Raw genomic sequence first — 17329 nt, 5'->3', positions numbered from 1 at the left:
AACTCTTGCTGTGTTGTTAAACAATGCCAGTGTCAGTGAATGAAATCCTGCATTTGCCTCTGGTGTCCAGAAGAGGGAAGTTTGGCCCATCAGGGCATTGCAACAATCAGCGGGAGTTCGCCTTGTCTCAGGAAGGGATATGGTACTAAGTCCATTGACCATGTGCATAGCTGAAATGTGTAATGCACTACCACAGTCAGCAATAAAGCAAACTTTGGTCAATTATTTTAAAGAACAGGGAGAATTTATTTGGGGAAAAAGAATAGGGAGTGGGGATACTTTAAAGTCATCGTGATTTGAGTTGATTGATTGTATCTGTTTGCATTTCATGGGGCTACTTAGACAAAACCATTATCACTTAACCATTAAAGTTTTTCTATAAAAAACTGTTGAAGAGCATTAATTTGGATGTTTATAACCTATGGGCTACATTCTGCTATCTAGCTACTTGTTTAGTTCCTGTAATGTAAATTAAGGTTTTACTTGATGACAGGACACAATATAGCCTTAACTTTCCCATCAACAAGTTGTGTTTGTAGGGAAGAATAAATAGGATAAATCCTTTCATCAGTGAGAGGAGTTCTTATGCTCGGAAACAGCATTAAGTTACAGTGTGAGCTCCTGCTTTCATGTGGGAGATATGAATACCAAGAAAAAATTGTGCTGATCGTTTTTATTAAAGGGAACTATTCATCCAAGCACTGTGTTGCACCATGTCTAAGGGCTGCAAAGAGTAAAATTCCTCCCTGTTCAACTGTAAGTCATAAGCAATGAGAAAAACCTCCAAGGATACACAAAAGATGTTGGTCAGAGTGAGTAGGATCATTATACCAACTCTTACTTGGTTCAACTGGCAAAACAGAATACCGGCCAAGTCCCACAGATGCCAAGAACAGAGAAAGAAGGCTTTTGATGCACAGTCTACTCTTATGATTTTAATTTGTATTTATTTAGGAAATGTATTACAGAGAGCTATGTAGAACACTTTCACAATACTGTATTTCATTAGAGCTATGTTCTGAAGCTGATGCAATCTGGGCATGAGCTAAAAAGACCATGAAAAAAAATAATTCAATCAGTAGACCAAAAGGCAAAATGTGCTTATTCAGTGGTTTCTTAAAAGGACAAACAAACCATATTTTGGTTGGAAGCAGTGTGCAAATTTCACTTCTTATTAAAAGATTTTTTTTGGTCTTTTTAATCTTTAAAAAAAGTGGAATGGAAGACATTTATAGTTCCATCCACATGGAAAAACACAAATTCATATTTACAGCAGGTGATTCTCAGCATGTTGCAGGAAATGCTCTGCACATTTTCACACATTTAGAATAGATATTTGAAAGCTTTAATATCAAAATAGGTGAGCAGTTTTCAAGCTATTTAAATGTATCTGGCAGCCACCAAAAAGAAGACAGCAAGATTTTGTTTGTACATATACTGGGAATAACACAAAGTACTCATCAGCACATGATGTAAAACCTACTCTGTGTTTGAGATCAGACTTCAAATGGCAGCTATATGTAACTGTAGCACTAGTACCGTTCTGCATCATTCTGCAGTACTCTGGGACATCCTACAGTGCTCTGAGACATTAACAAGCCCATCACAAAAAGGTAGAACTCAACACTTCAGAGTTTCAGGCAAAAATAAATGGCTTCTGATAAACAACCCTATGGAAAATTCTGTGAATGTGTTGTTTTCCCTTGAAAGGACAGTGCTGATGATACTCGCCTAATCATCTGAGTCTGAGCTAATCCTTTCAGGATTTCTTCACAACTGATGGATATGAAAAAAGTTTCAGGACATGATTCATCTAAACCATGTCCCTCTAAAATATAAAAAAAAGAACCTTCAAGAAAACACTGAGGTCAGAGAAATTGTCTCCTGAGAGCTTCCCTCTGTTGAAGGTTTATTTGACGACTGATTCAAATTTAGACCCAGGTTTAGGTGAGATAAATGCCACCTTATGTGATCAAAAACATCAGGTTCGAGCTCATTGATCAAGATCTATGGTTGTCAAATATGCCTATTCTTCTGCAGAATTTTTCTGAGAAGGATCAAATAAACTTTCACAAAATCAGAACTGATCACAAAGATGTATATCACCTAGGTCCTCAGTTGCTATGAAAAACTGGCCTTTACAATACCATTCCACCCTCTGTGTTTCTGATAGCACAAAACAACTTTTTTTTTTGAGACCAATCTTTATTCCAGTTGTTCTCAGTGTGGGACATTTTTGCATAGTTTTAAACTTCCCCAGTCATCCAAATCTCTCACTGGCAGTACTAGAACAGTGCTGTGAACAGAAAGTTTGAAGCTCTTATAGGAGAGAACTAATTTTTATTAGTTTTATCAGTCGCAAGTAAGAAGAGCACATACAGAGGCACTTGTATTACACTTTGATGATTCACTAATTATGTCTTCCTGGTGGTCATGTCAGCCGACTGACAAACAGTGGTGGCAGAAACATTTCTTGGTGATCTCTCTTGAAGTGAGCAATTTAGTTATTTGTATTGCCCATGAGAGTTTCACCCCTTTTCCTAAAAAGATAAATTAAGCAATGGTTACTTTTTAATGCTAGCTATGCAAAACCTTAGGGGATGTTTCTTCCTTCTTGGGAGGTTGGAAAGATGCAGGCATTAGTGGTTACGACTACCTCATTAGATTTCACAGGCAGGGGAATATTAAAACGCCTAGGTAGCAATAGGCCTAGTTCTACAGAAGAATCTGAAGACCACAATCTTGGTCAGAGCCCAAGTTCATTTAAAACGCTGTCCCTGAACAAGGATATAAGTCATAGGCCAGTCAGGACAGATTTCTTAACGGAAGTGGTTTACCATAATAACTTGATAGTAGTGTCACATCCTAAATATTTAGAAAATGTAATTTTAACCAACAATGTCATTGTGAGATGTCACGAATTGTTTTGTCTAAGGGTGATTCAAACATCACAGTTAGAACAACAAAAAGGAAAGAAAAAAAGTTAGCAAGACTGCCGTCCTATATGAGACTGTTTTTTCCCCATTGGTTTTAGCATAAAATGGGATGAGGAATAAGTCTTAAATTTATCTTAAACTTGATCCAATGTCCATTGAAATCAGAGGCAACATTGCTGTTAATTTCATGGCTGTGTCTCTGAGGATTAGGGATCCGGACCTGCGGACCTGTGCTTGTGTTTGGGAAAAGTTTCCTCTCCTCAGTATCTATGTACCAGCCCTTGAAGAATAAAGGGAACAGAAAAAATCTTAAGAGCTGGCTGTCATGGCATGCTACAAGGAAAGCCAGTGATTTGGCATTTTTCCTAGTGGCAGCTTAAATCCTGGAAGCATTAAACTACTATGTTCTTTGTTTGCTTCTCCTGATAACCACTCTAGCTGTGACTAGATGGACCAGTCAAATAACAAGTACAGCTCTGCTTAGGGCTGTGAAGCCAAGCCAGCTAGCAGTAACTGGGACCCTGTGTCCATTACATTACTTACAGTATTTATATTGGGTATTTTCCCCTGACTGCAAAACTTATAAGGCATTATTAATATTAAATAGATAACCAGTGGAAAGTAATGCAAATTGAGAGAAAAAAAAATCCCTACAAAGTTCTGATTCTCATTTCAGTGGCCTATAGCTGGGCCACAGAGTCTTGGATCAAGCAATTCAAAAGCTACTAAAATGTTTAAAATTGTGTCTAAGAAGTAAATGAAAAACAAATGTTAGGTATTTCACTATGGCTAGGTAATTCACACAAAACTTGAAACACATTTAAAAGGTTACATAAGTTTATCTGTATATATACATTACAAGCACAGATTCCCCCACCTAAATATTTACATCCTTATGATATAGTATCAAAGTGAAAAACCTCTGGACCTTTTGGAATTGCTCCTTACTAAATCTACAAATAGAGTTATTTAATTTGTTACCTATCCTTCCATTATAACAGAACACTGTGTGGATGCTGCCTCCACACTCATCAGCTCGCGGTGAAATACTGATAACCAAATTAGTCAAGGGTATGCTAGGAACTCCCAAGTTTTTGAAAATTTGGTCTGTTCCTCAGGACAGAAATGTGAGTTCCATGATAGGAGACTGAGAAAAGAAATAAATATATCACAGGGCTGCCACAAACAATCACTGCATTTAATTTCTCAGACCAAGTGATACATACCCACACAGTATGTGGAGTCCATGCTGGCCTGACTTGGTTCAACTTCTGTTTGGCCATTCACTTTAATGGGATCAAGTCTTAATTTTAGAGACATTGTATATTCAAGTGTATTCACATTTACTTCAGTAAACCTTTGTTTCTGTATAGCACCCTTCAGTCAAAATGGTTCTTGTCCTAAAGCAGACTTCACAGAAATGACAGACAAATAATTTAAAAATGCTGCTCTCTCTGAATAAATCCATAGATACGATATCAGAAATGTAAGTTAAGAAACAAAGATTTGGGGAAAATCTAGAAAAAGTTATCAGGGAAGTATTTTGTACCATTTCTATCAGAAGATGTTTGGATATATTTGAGTCACTAAAAAATCACATCACAGAATTTTTTGTGCATTTTTGCATGCTACTTTACAATTGGTGCAGAACTAGTCACAGCTAAGAGCCCTAAATAAATCTCAGCTAATCTTCTGTCTGCATAAATTAGTATACTTCTATGAATTTGAATAACACTACAACTATTTACTTCATTTAATGGTCTTGTCTATTATTACTGGAAGATAAAATATTAGGTTATTATCCTGAAAAGGACATGTTGCATATGATTATAAAAATGTTTTTTTCTGACACCTCAGTTGTCGTTTTAAGTTTTCACTTCATGTTCTTTACTTCACTTCAAGCTTTCCAATATAGTTTGGGGAAACATTCACAGAGAAGGCATTACAGTTTCTCTTGATTACATCTGTTCTTTAAAAAAAAAGTCTGACAAAAACAAGACGCTTTGCTTTTCAACAGTTACCAAATAGCTGTTCACAGACAAACTCATCAATTATCTTGAAAGATCACAAAGGATTACAAAACCATTCAGGTTGGAAGGGACCTCAGGAGGTCTCTAGTCCAACTCCCTGCCCAAAGCAGGGCCAGCTCTGGGGTCAGACCAGGCTGCTCAAGGCTTGGACCAGTTGGGGCATGAAACCCTGCAAGGACTGAGAAGGCACAGCCCCTCAGGGTGACCTACTCCACTGTCCTCATGGGGAAAAAGTTTCTCCTTATACCCAGGCTGAACCTGTTGCAACTTGTACCTGTTGTCTCTCGCCCTCCCACCCCTCACCGCTGTGAGGTGCCCAGCTCCATCTCCTCAATGACCCCTCGTAGGTGCTGTGGGGCCCTGAAGCCATCCCTTCCCGAGGATGACCCAGCTCAGCTTTCCCAGCCTTTCCTCATGGGGAAGTGCTCCAAGCTCCCCACACTGGGGGTCTTCCTCTGGACCACATAATTTCCATTGATCAAAAAAAGTTCTCTTGAGGAAGTTGAATCTTTCCTTTTCCTATAAACAGATATTTAGAAAAATTATTTCAGAAGTTGTCTAAATTTCTGTGAGTCCAGCTTCATTCACTTAGGTCACTCAAAGTCAAGGGCCTGTAGATGTACACAGAATATTTAAATACCCAACTAAAATATACAAAATTTTTAAACTATAGTTTTACCTTATAAACAACTATAAACTTCAAAACTACATCCATCCCATTCCAAGTACAAAACTACATAAGAAACTGGCTGCAACTGCAAATTACACACATATACATACACTGTGCATTCTCTCAAAACAGTTTAAGATGCAATATTATTTCATTGACACTTCTCACAGTTAACTCTACCCTGAAGCTCTTCCTTTCAGTTCTGAATCCAGAGAGTTTTTGCCACTCCATTATAAATAGCTAGTAATTGAGCTAACTGTGAAAATGCTGACACAACATCAACACTCATGGGATACAGCTAAAATGAGAAAGACCCTGGACAGTTCAATCAGTGCCACTTGCGTATATGAATTCAGTCCCTGGGGACCTATATGGTAGCACCTAACTGTGAAATATATTTAAGGACCCGCAATAGAAATATCACTTGAGAAAAATGGAAAACTCATGTAACAATAACAACAGTTAAATAAAGTGAATAGTTACTCCTATCAGTACAGGGAAGTCCCTTCTTGTCATTGGAAGTAATTTTTCAGTCATTAGTGCTAATAGGAAATAATAGCAAAAGTGTGTTTTTTGCTGTCAAAATTCAAAAGGATTCCCATGGTTGGGTATATATTGATTCACCTAGCAGTCTTTTTTCAGGGGCATACATATGCAAGCAATAATGATTTTGCAGGGCAAAGACTAACACTGATTTATTACCAGAGCTCAGAGGGCACTGGTGTTAATGGAAACGTTTACAAGAATGAAGGTCACAAGGTCTGGTGCTGTGCCAAGAGCAGGAGTCTCTTCTCTTCCTCGATAGACCTGCAGCTCTTTACTGCAACATTGTGTTGAACTCAGCAGGCCAGGGTGTTGTCTGTTGTGTGTCTCTGATCCTTCTTCCGGACCAGTTAGCAGACACATGTTGGAAGGCAGCTAAAGCACCTTTCTTTGTCCGTAACATAAACACTGACCATGGAAATATTAGGGGATCTGTGGACAGCCTCTGCTTTCTGGGCTGTGCTGCTCCTGTCCTTGTTAACTGTGTGAAGGGTGAGCTTCAGTCTTCAGCATCACCTACATTTACCCTGTGAAGTCCACACTACCTGACCTGAAGTGTGAGTCAGTATCATCTTTTTTGAAAGTTTCCTTGCCCGGAAAATTAATGGTCCAGTGGGAAATCAAGAAGTTTAGGCTTAAGCAAGGAGCTATAAAGCTCTGGGACAACATCGCTTTTGCAGTTCAAAGAGGAAAGAGCAGATGGGAGAATCTATGCTAATCTTCTTTCCAGTCCTTGTAACTGGTGATAAACATGGAAGATTGTCTTCAGGCAGCAGCAAACGTCTCAAGTGGTCTTTCAAATTTCTCTCTCAAAGACAGTAAATTCTGCACCTTAGCCAAGTTTCTTTCCCTCCCAGAAGTGACTAGTGAGATCAGATAGCTCTGTTTCTGATAATCAACTTCAGAAATTTCAGCTAGACTGAGAAATTCTGTGTAATAAGCGTTCAAGTACAAGAATAATATCTTGAATCTTATCATTATAAGACACCCTGTGAAAAAGAGAATCAGTGAAAGGAATATGAATCCCTCTCTTTATTCCAGCACAACTCATAATATTTTCAGAAACTCTTACTCTTAGCAGTAAATTAAATTCTATGATTCAAAGTATCTAGATACTAGCAAATACTTGGTTCTGATGTTTACAGCACTTGAAATAAAAGTCCATTAAAATAAGCCTGCAATTTAGATGGGCAAATTAGAAGATGCAAGAAAAATTAGAATATTGTATTGTGGTCACTATATATAATGGTATAGTGTTTTGGTACACTTTTTTTTAAATGGCATCTCACTTGCTGTCTTTATTTACAACACAGTGTCTTATTATTTTCTGCTCCTATCTGAAGTCCTTGAGATGAAGTACATGGAATATATCACTCAGTTTCACCTTATTTGAAGGCAGGTTTTCTCTCTGAGAAATATGGAACAGTTCAACTTCACATTTTACAGCAATATTTTGTATACAAATTGAGTTAAATTTCTCAGCATTGGATTATTGTCAGGAAAAAAATGTAGTTCTTTCTTTTTCTTTGAAATGCCCGCAGGACATTTCCACACTTGCAATAGGTTAATTCATGTAATACCTATGACAGCATCATTGAGGCTGTTTCTATCCAAAGTGATGGTGCCCATGAAGCTACCCTAGATTAGGGCTCTTTTCTGGGGGAAAAAAAAATCCATTTACATTCTTCTTAGGACTTATTTCATATAAACAGACAGCTGAAAAAAGCACATATGATAAATTATCAAAATGGTCCATCAATTATATGACACACTCCATCAAAGTCAGGGGATGATTTCTTGCTGGTATAAAGTAGCCCAGAATTTCAACCATGATTCTTCTATTTCTTCACAACAATGTGAATTTTCTAATGATATATTTATGGCACACTCAAACAGGACATTTTAGCAGGTGAAAGGAAGAAGACACATGCTTCCTTAAAACACATCTTTTTGGAATTGCGTGTAATGAACAAGTTATACTGTTGGTTGTGATATATTTTTCAAAAACATTTATTGTGCTCTTCAAAGCAGTTTGCCAACACAAACCCACGGTTGCCAGTAAATTTGATAAAGTTAATATTTAATAATGTTCAGATGAACTGTTGTATGATACATGCTTTTCAGACCTTGATGTTCTGAAAAGCTGTTTCGGATAAGTCTAAAGAGAATGTCTATAATATTATATTTGTCAACAGAGAATGACATAAAACAGTTAGTCACAGCTCAAAAAATGGCAAGCAGAGAGAGTGTCAAAGTCTCAAAAAAAAATTTCAGAAGTGAAGAAACAGAGCTAAAATAATATCTCCTATTTTAAAAAAATGAATTTGACTGCCATATGAATGAATCTGAAATATGCACAAAATATTATTCACATTTTCTGAGGCTGAAAAAATATTTGTTTAACATTTTCTCTCTGTTTAGTTTTAATTCTTCCCCAAGAATATTTGTAGAAAAAAAAACGAATCAGTGACATTTGTGTGAATGTGTATTTAGGTACACTGTTTTCACAGATAGCTCCTCAGAATCACAAAAAGAAAGCCAAAAAAAGGTTTTGAGAGATTATCTGCCCTGTTCCTCTTTTCCAGGTTAGGAGAACCTGAATGCATACCATTCCTCCTATGGCGATGACCCTGCTGACAGCCTAGGAGTCACTTTATGATGTCAGAATTCATATAGTCAGAGACTGACCTGTGTGTCACTGACACTCTGTCACAAAAAGGTTTAAGGCCATCCTCACTGAAGACATCTCACTTCACCAAGCTTCAAGAATAAGCTTCAGGATAGACTGAGAATATGAAATATTGACACTAATTATTGTAGTGAAGAGTTTTCAAATAACCATGGGTTGAAAGGTATTTGCAAAGAAACGTTTTGATTAATGCATTTGTGAATATTTAAGTCTGTTCTCAGCTGTGAGGAGATACACCTTGGTAAATGCATTGCTGTTGTATTCATAGTGCACTACAGGGTTGGCAAGATCTATGTTTTCACTTTTTCAAAAAAAATGTATCAATATCCCAGATCCCATTTTCGTGAAAAGGAAACTGGCTGTTGGTGGGCTCAGCATCAAATCTGGTTTTGTTAGATCTATTCTTAATGGAATTGTATGATATAAAATTTGGTGTTCATAAAGAATCTGATAGTTTTGTCTCTTCAGGATGCCTTGACGAAAAAAAGTTAAGGTACAGAAATTATATCCAAAAATGGACAAAAGCAGTTCATTCTTTTTAGAGATGAATTACAGAGAGAGGAAAAAATATCTTCCTTCTATATGTTAAAGCAACACTATACTAAAATACACAAATATCACAATATTCACATTATTAATAGCATTATCAAGTATTGGAAAATATGGAACATCCCTATGCCAATGACCTTAAAAATCAATAGCAGCTTCCAAATACGCTATGAAACTGTCATTATATATTATGTCAAAATCCAGTTTAAAAAAAGCCAATTTTCTGGAAAAAATTGTTAACTAATGTGTTCAAGGAAAAAAGAACCAGTGGCAATTAATGTGTCATTGCATATCACACATTCCATGACTATTAATAGAAAACCTTAGGTTAAATTATGGCACATACTCTTTTTGCAAACTTTAGCCATAGCTTGTTACATTAGTGTGATTTTAATAGGAGTTATAATCCTCAGATTCATCAACAGAAATACTGATGACAAGTGTGTCAACTGGTGTTACTTAAATGTTGTAAACAGTTTTGTTTAGGTTCAAAACTAATTTCCTATTGTCGGAAAAACGTAATAGAAATTGAAGCTACACTACTCACATGTTTCTTTACTAAAACATAGTGGGATGGGACTATTATCATGGAAATTAAATACATGGAAAAAAAACCATGGAAATTTATCCTAAAATATATCCTCATACTTTACAACTTAAATCTGGAATTTTTACTAGATGATTACTAAACAGAAATGACATTAAATAATATTAACAAAAAAGGATCATGAAGAAGTTTAGCAAGTTCCAATTCAAATAAACCTCTGACAAATATGAAATTTTATAGTAAAATTAGAAATCATGGACACAGAAAAACATAATTTCCTTAGCAATCATGGTCACAGTCTTTCTCATTTGTTTTTGACAGTCCTAACTCAAAAATGTATTGTCATTCTTCAAAGAGGTCAACATTAGTGTTTATAAGGAAAACCCAGTTTATATAGCTTACTTGAGTATCCAACAATCATATATTGGGTCTTATTAAAGGTCATTATGGAAACTGAGTACTTAATAAATGAGAATCAAATGTATGCACTGATTTATTGATGGCTACAGTGGAGAGAAGTTACCAGCAGAGTTGCGTATGCATCTGTTCTGGGGTACTTGCTACTCAGTTCTGAGTAAATTTGAAGTGTAAGTGTGGCAGAAAGTTGTATTTCCTAGAAAAACCTTGGCCATAACCATAATGAGGAATGAGTATGTAAGCACAGAGCATTAACAATACATACCTTCTCTGAAGGGGTTAGTGTACACTAACACTCGGCATAACACATCTTTTTTTATTTTTTGACCAGATGGGCTTTTAAACTGCCATTATTATTCACAACATTTGTCTTGGCACTCAGGGAAAATAAACCACCAAGATTACACAGCACATAGCTGAAGGAATTAATTCATAGAGATCTCCTATAAGCTTCATAGTTACTGAGCTGCTGAGGGACTGGGCGTTGATGCTAACTCCCTCTGCTAACGCATTGCAATTGTATTAAAACATATTTTATTGTGACCTTCCATGCCCTTTCTTTCTTTTTTTTATGTATCCCACTTCACCTCTCAGTGACCTTTTGACTTATTCTCACTCTTCTTACTGAATATTCCTGTCTGTTTTACAGAGGTTCAACTACTATTTTTTTATTTTCCATATTTCTTTGCCTGAAAAATAACCCAAATCCCAGCTTAAGAAGTACATGTATTGTAGAAACAACTGCCAAAACGCTCTAATTGACTCCAATGTGCATTGCTTCCTCAATTTCCTGACAACATGGAAGGTTTGGCAGTGCCGTAGGTGCAAAATGAGAATAGCAGAGCTAATAAAAAGAGCAATTATCATTGTTGTAGCTGGCCACTATTGAGGTCATACTTCCAAGAACATCAGCAGCAGCAGCAGTGGACAACAATTTATAGATTGGTCTGCAGTCTTCATTTTTCAGTTTTACTTAAGCTTTATGAGAAAATACAGTACAAATAAGGCTTAACAAAGCATACCAGTAATCCACCTGGGTCTGGAAAAGTAATAAGTGCTAGCAACATATTAATCTTACAGAAGGAAAAAACTAATAAGAAAGAAAAGAGTCTCTGCAAAGTTGAACCACTTACCCTGACATTTTAGTTTTATAATAAATATTCTTTAGCAATATTGTTTGATTGGACATTGTCATGCATTTTTTTTTTGCTGCCTCAACTTAGAATCTTAAATAAAGATTTAACTTTACAACCCTGGTGGAGATGTCATTGTTGCCTTCAAAGTCTGTCATGATTTATAACCTAGCACCAACTGACTACCCATTTATTATATTTCTGTGTTGAATTTCTTCTTGTTATTCAGCATTTTAGTATATGTAGAAAAAGCTGACTTTTCAAGACAAAAAATGTGATACTTCAGAGGGAATTATTTGGAATTTGGGGAGTTATTTTCTTGTTTATTCTTCTCCTATTATTATTTTAGGTCCTTTATCTACTGCAGTTAAGGTGTATAAGCTTCTAAGCAGCTTTTTGTTTATTTTGAGCAAATACTATGCCTAGGTTCTCAGACAGAGCCCAATACAATCAGCAGCCATCTCACCATTGACTTCTGGATCCAGAAATTCCACATGAGATTGCCTTTCCTTCGGGATACCTCAGACAGAAATAATTTCTTAAAAACCTGCTGGACTACAATTTCCTGTGAATTCCTTGTCTCCAAACCTATTTTACTCTTTATTCGTTCTGCCAAGTTGGATACCATATTATTACTCTGGGAAATGGCTTGCATTGCTACTCTTCAGTGTGACAAGACCCAAGTGTTCTGTCTGCATTTGATGCTCCCTGGCATTCCTATCCAGAGCACTCCTAGGTTGTGTTTCTGCTGCTTATCTTGAAACGATGCCACATTGGTACCTGTGGTATTGATCTTGCCTCCTGCCTTCAACAGCAGCAGAGCACTGGTCTGGCAGCACTGCTGCCAGTGTAAGTTATGCTGCAGCATCTGAAGGAATTAATCACTTCACTCCTCGGTCAAGTCATTTAGACACCTATCCAGCAAGCCAACCATATTCAGCAAAATTTAATTTAAGATTAATTATAAATTTAGATTTTGATCTTTAAATGAGATGAAAGTCTTATCTGAAATTGGGCCTTAAAAACTATTTTTATGTGCCATTCAGCATTTTTAAATACTTATTCAGAAGAATTAGATCAGCATTTACCTAAATTGAGTAAAAATGAGACAGAATTACACAATTGTGATACACTGTTATCTTCCCAAATTACCCTCGCAGGTGGTTACAATAGCAAAGTGCAGATATACTCAAACTAGTTCATTTAAAACTTCAAATTAGGGGACAGTCAACTGGTGCTCAACCTAAACTGAAAAAATCCACTTCAGCAGAATAAATTATCCTCTGAGCTCTGTTCTGCTGTGAAAGCAGAATGCAGTTCAGAATCAAGGAGACACAGTGGCACCCATATGCCTCTTTAACCCCAGGCCTTCCTACAAGCCTCCAAGATTCAAGAGATGCCAAGACGATGGGAGAAACACAGAGACCCAGGATGATCAGATTCTTCCAGTTGTGTGGCTTGCAGGCTTCCTGCCCCCTTCCTGGTGCTGCAGTATGTGACATTTTAACACTGGAGCCAGACAAAAAGAAATGCTGCATGGACACTGCAGAGGAGTACAGAGAAATGCTAGAGAGGGTTTTGCATTTGTAATCTTGCAGCAAGATTACACCCTTGCTGTGCCTTGTCCTTGCTCTTTACATACACAGGCTATAAACTTCTCTGAATGTTAGCTGCACAACACAGTGTTTCCTCATCCCACAACTTAGCAAAACCTGACAGGGATGTGAACTGCACATACATCTGCTTCTGTTCCCAGTTTACCAGTAGCTTAGACTCTGCCTCTTGCAGTCTCTGGGTGTGGGCTGGATGAGAAGTAAAGTGCCTTGCAGGCCTAATGAAAAGTTCTTTCTCACTCCCCTTGGGCTGTGCTGAGTTGCTGCCCAAGCATGGTACTGTACCCAGGGGCATAGGAGGTGGCTAGAGCACTCCAGCTGCACAATGTGATACCTCCTCTTGCAGCGATTGCTCTGGGCAGGAATGGCTTCTGCTCTGGCCTTTCCACAGACCTTCCCAACTAGACCCCTGCCTGTTGTTGAGACATTGACTGAGCAACACTCACAGCAGTTCCCAAAGTGGGTATCTGCCCTAGTTTTTCAAAGCTTTCTTCCCTCATGCTCCTCCAATATGTAATTTAAACATTCATGTATTTTCTGTCTCATCTTTCCTCCTGCAGTAGCAAATATTTATTTCCTTCTAACATGCATGATTGCATTAGGTGGTAAGAAGAAAAAAAGAGGCACAGGAATTTTCATTTCCCTTCTAAAACACACCAAGAGAAATCTTCACTACATCAAAGTTTTGGGGGACTTTGTGATACAATTTCAGAGCTGATCTGGAAGCGCAAAATATTCTATGTACCTTTGAACTTAAAAATTAACCTGATGCAGGTTTTTTGCTTCAACATTAGATGAGTTTCTCCTGTAATAATGTTTCCAGGAAGTAAACTTGGAGTCCCCCTAATAGTTCCTGAAGATTTGGAACATTAAACTACTAACTGCAAACATTTGCACAAAGATGTTACAGATGACATCAAATGGGTTGTTGATCCCTGTACCCAAAACACTTTTTCAGTGCACTGTCTCAAAGACAATTTCAAGCTCCAAAAGGAGATCTGACTTACATATTTCATAGATACAGCTGCAAATGAACACATTTTTACCTTGTGTGAATATTCCAGAGAATATTAACATTAAACTTCGCACTTAACTCATAAATATCATGGAGTAGAACTTACTTTAATTTTGCCCCAGCCAAGGTTTAGCATAGGATAGAAGAGTTTTAAAAATTCTAAAATACTCTCTTCTGTCTTTCTTGAAATTTCAAAGAGGCCCTTGAGAAGTTTGTGTAAGACATTGTAATATATAACAAGAATGGTGATACATAATGCCTTCTATCATTTCTTTTGAGGTCAGGACCATCTCTTATTATATGCTTGCACATTGCTTCATACAAACAAGACCTGATTTCAATTACAGTTGCTAGGCGCTACTCTAATTACTCATAATGGAATCAGGTAAAACATATGCTTTATGGAGTTTCTACAGGTTTAGTTAATGGTATATATTAAATATTTATATGAGCTCCTTTCCATATCCACATAGGTAACAACACCATAAATGAATACCATATGACTCACTAAGTTTTTTCAGTAATTGCTGTAACATAATACTCCAAATGCTGTCTGTGTTTCCAGGTGAATCTTTGTGCTGAAATTCATTTGTCACTTGTAAGGAATGAGCATGTGGGAGGCTTGGGTGTCTCTGATGGGGAACAGCAATCCCTTCTACTGAACTGATGCATATTTAGGAACCTACATTGTACTGACTTTTAATAGGACCTAGGATCTTCAGTCTTTAGCCCTCAAAAGTATTTAAGGACTTAGTGGAAATTAATCAAAGGTAGTTGGGCTCCTAGCCACATGTGAGAAGCTGTATGTAAGTGTTCATGTTACTCCTGAGGATAGGTGTTTGAGGGATTGTAAAAAAAAAAAAAAAAAAAAAAAAAAGCAGCCCATACTTATTATTGTCTCCTTCCCTTAAAATGCAGCTTTCCAGAAACCTGTCTTATATATTAAGTTTGGTTTTTAGACCTTTGTCCAGAAAGTAAAAAATCTGGGTTTAGTACCTGATTCAGCCTAAGGCTACTCAGATCTCCCACCTCCCAGTTCCCTGTCTTTTTTCCTGAATTAGACATTGCATTAATTAAAAAACAAAACCACCACCACCAAAACTCCCACAACCTTGGCAACAGGAAGCAAACTCAAGCGCTCTTGTACCTGATCTGAACACTATTACAACACTGTTGATGCTAGATGCCCCAGCTCTGGTGAGAGTGCTCTAACTGGATGGAGCATCATATCCCTTCTTGCATGCTGATCCTGTAGCAGCAGCTCACTAGTATTAGCTATGCAATGACATATATTCCCCTCTCTTTTGTAATTTGCTGAGAAGAATCTTTTTTTCTTTTTTTGTGAGCTTTCAATTGCAGGGCATAATGTCATGGATATTGATGATGTTTTTTGAAGTGACCAGACTGAGTTTGATTTAGAGGATTTGGTTTAGATCTAGCCAGATTTAGATGAATGCTGGGAAAACAGCTTTTGAGGACAGGCAGCCCTGGTAATGTATATACAGTTGAGCTGCAGGTGCAAGGGGAACTCAGTTGCCAGAGGGCTTCCCTCATCAGGGAGTTACTGAGGAAAGTTTCTCTAGATCATACTTTTCAATGCAAAAACCTAACACTGTTTTGGATTTGATCATAAGTCACTAAGATATTATTACCAGAGTTATTGTATCAGACTCAGAGTGCTTTCTGAGTGAAAAAATATTGCTTTTATTTCTCCTCTGGAATGCACATATGATTGCCTTTACTCAGTCTGCTGTCTTCATGCTACCACAGCATCTTTTTCCTTTCCTATTTACTCCCATATGGTTTGTTAATTAACTTTTCTTCGAAACTTATGAAAAATGTTCTCCATATTTGCTGAGTCTTTTACTAGCAGTGTTCTCTCTTCCTTTGCCAAAGTATACATATCTTAACAGGTTTGAAATAACCAATTCGTAGTGTTAGCATGTGGTGGAATATCTGATATACTTGGTACACAATGCAAAAAGCAATAAAAAATTATAGTTTAAAAGCTGACAGCAGATAAATAGCTTGTTTTGTTAGAAATCCTCCACCTTGATAAAAAACATAATCTGCTTAAGACACGAAGAAATCAAAAGTTAACTTTATATCTCACCTACATGAATATTTGTATCTCATATTTTGGTGGATTTTTTCTGTATGGCATTGCTAGAAAATACCTTTAAAGTCAAATGTCACATAAATATAGCTAAAAGTCTTGTTAAATGTATTAAACCACTTGAGGTTATACAGTGAACAACGCTGTTTTTCTGGATTTTGAAGCCAGTCCGACTTTTGGATGCATAATTTGAATGGAAGTATATACTAATTTACATGTAATTAACATTGACATTTTGCATGCAACGCTGATACAGTTTTATGCCTCTTTTGGTTACCTGTTGTAAACAATCCTATATAGAGAGCATTCTGACATAGAGTGGAACATACAGTGCATCTCTTTTCCACAAAATGCATATCTATTTTTTGTGATGAATCTACTGCCATCAAAGAATCATGAACAGAAATGGCCACTGCTTTCCTTTGGTTCTACTGGGGCTTTGTACTTCTATCATATGTTTCCCCCTATCCTTTTTGTCATTCATACTTGGGTGAAATGAATACCAAATGCCACTAAATATGAGTGGAAACCTTTCACATTTATTCTGAAGTGGCTACAAAGGGTACAGGATAGCAGAGAATCAGACCAAGATTAAGCTTCTGTTTAGCTAGCTTTATAAATTCAAATGAAGTATAACTTTTTGAATTGAGAGAGAAAAGGACATTAAAATAGACTTCAAAAGAGGGAAAAAGTGAAGAAAAGTTAACTCTGATTTGGAATTTCTGTTATTGCAATTGGTCTTTCTCGCTATGAATCACACTGTTAGCATATGTCGCTCAGAATAGCCCTGCTGATAGCAATGGAGCTATAAGATTTACATCAGCTTAGGATGTAACCCAGTATTTAAGTGTAGTATCTGCTTACAATTAGCCATGAATTACTTTACACAAACAAAGCCAAAGACATATTATTTTAGTTTCCTCCATAAAGCTCCTTTTGCTTGCCTATTAACAGATGCCATGTATTTCCTCTGCCAAAATTGATGTTATATTGGCAACAGAGCAGGGAATCATACATTTAAATTTCCTGTAAAAACACTACTCCAGTTAACTTCTGGCCACTCCCAGAAAG

Source organism: Nipponia nippon, unplaced genomic scaffold (genome assembly GCF_047370975.1).
Source record: "Nipponia nippon isolate SJK-2023a ecotype South Korea unplaced genomic scaffold, ASM4737097v1 scaffold_2, whole genome shotgun sequence".
In the NCBI taxonomy this organism is placed as follows: Eukaryota; Metazoa; Chordata; class Aves; order Pelecaniformes; family Threskiornithidae; genus Nipponia; species Nipponia nippon.
Note: the sequence above shows the minus strand (reverse complement) of the source record.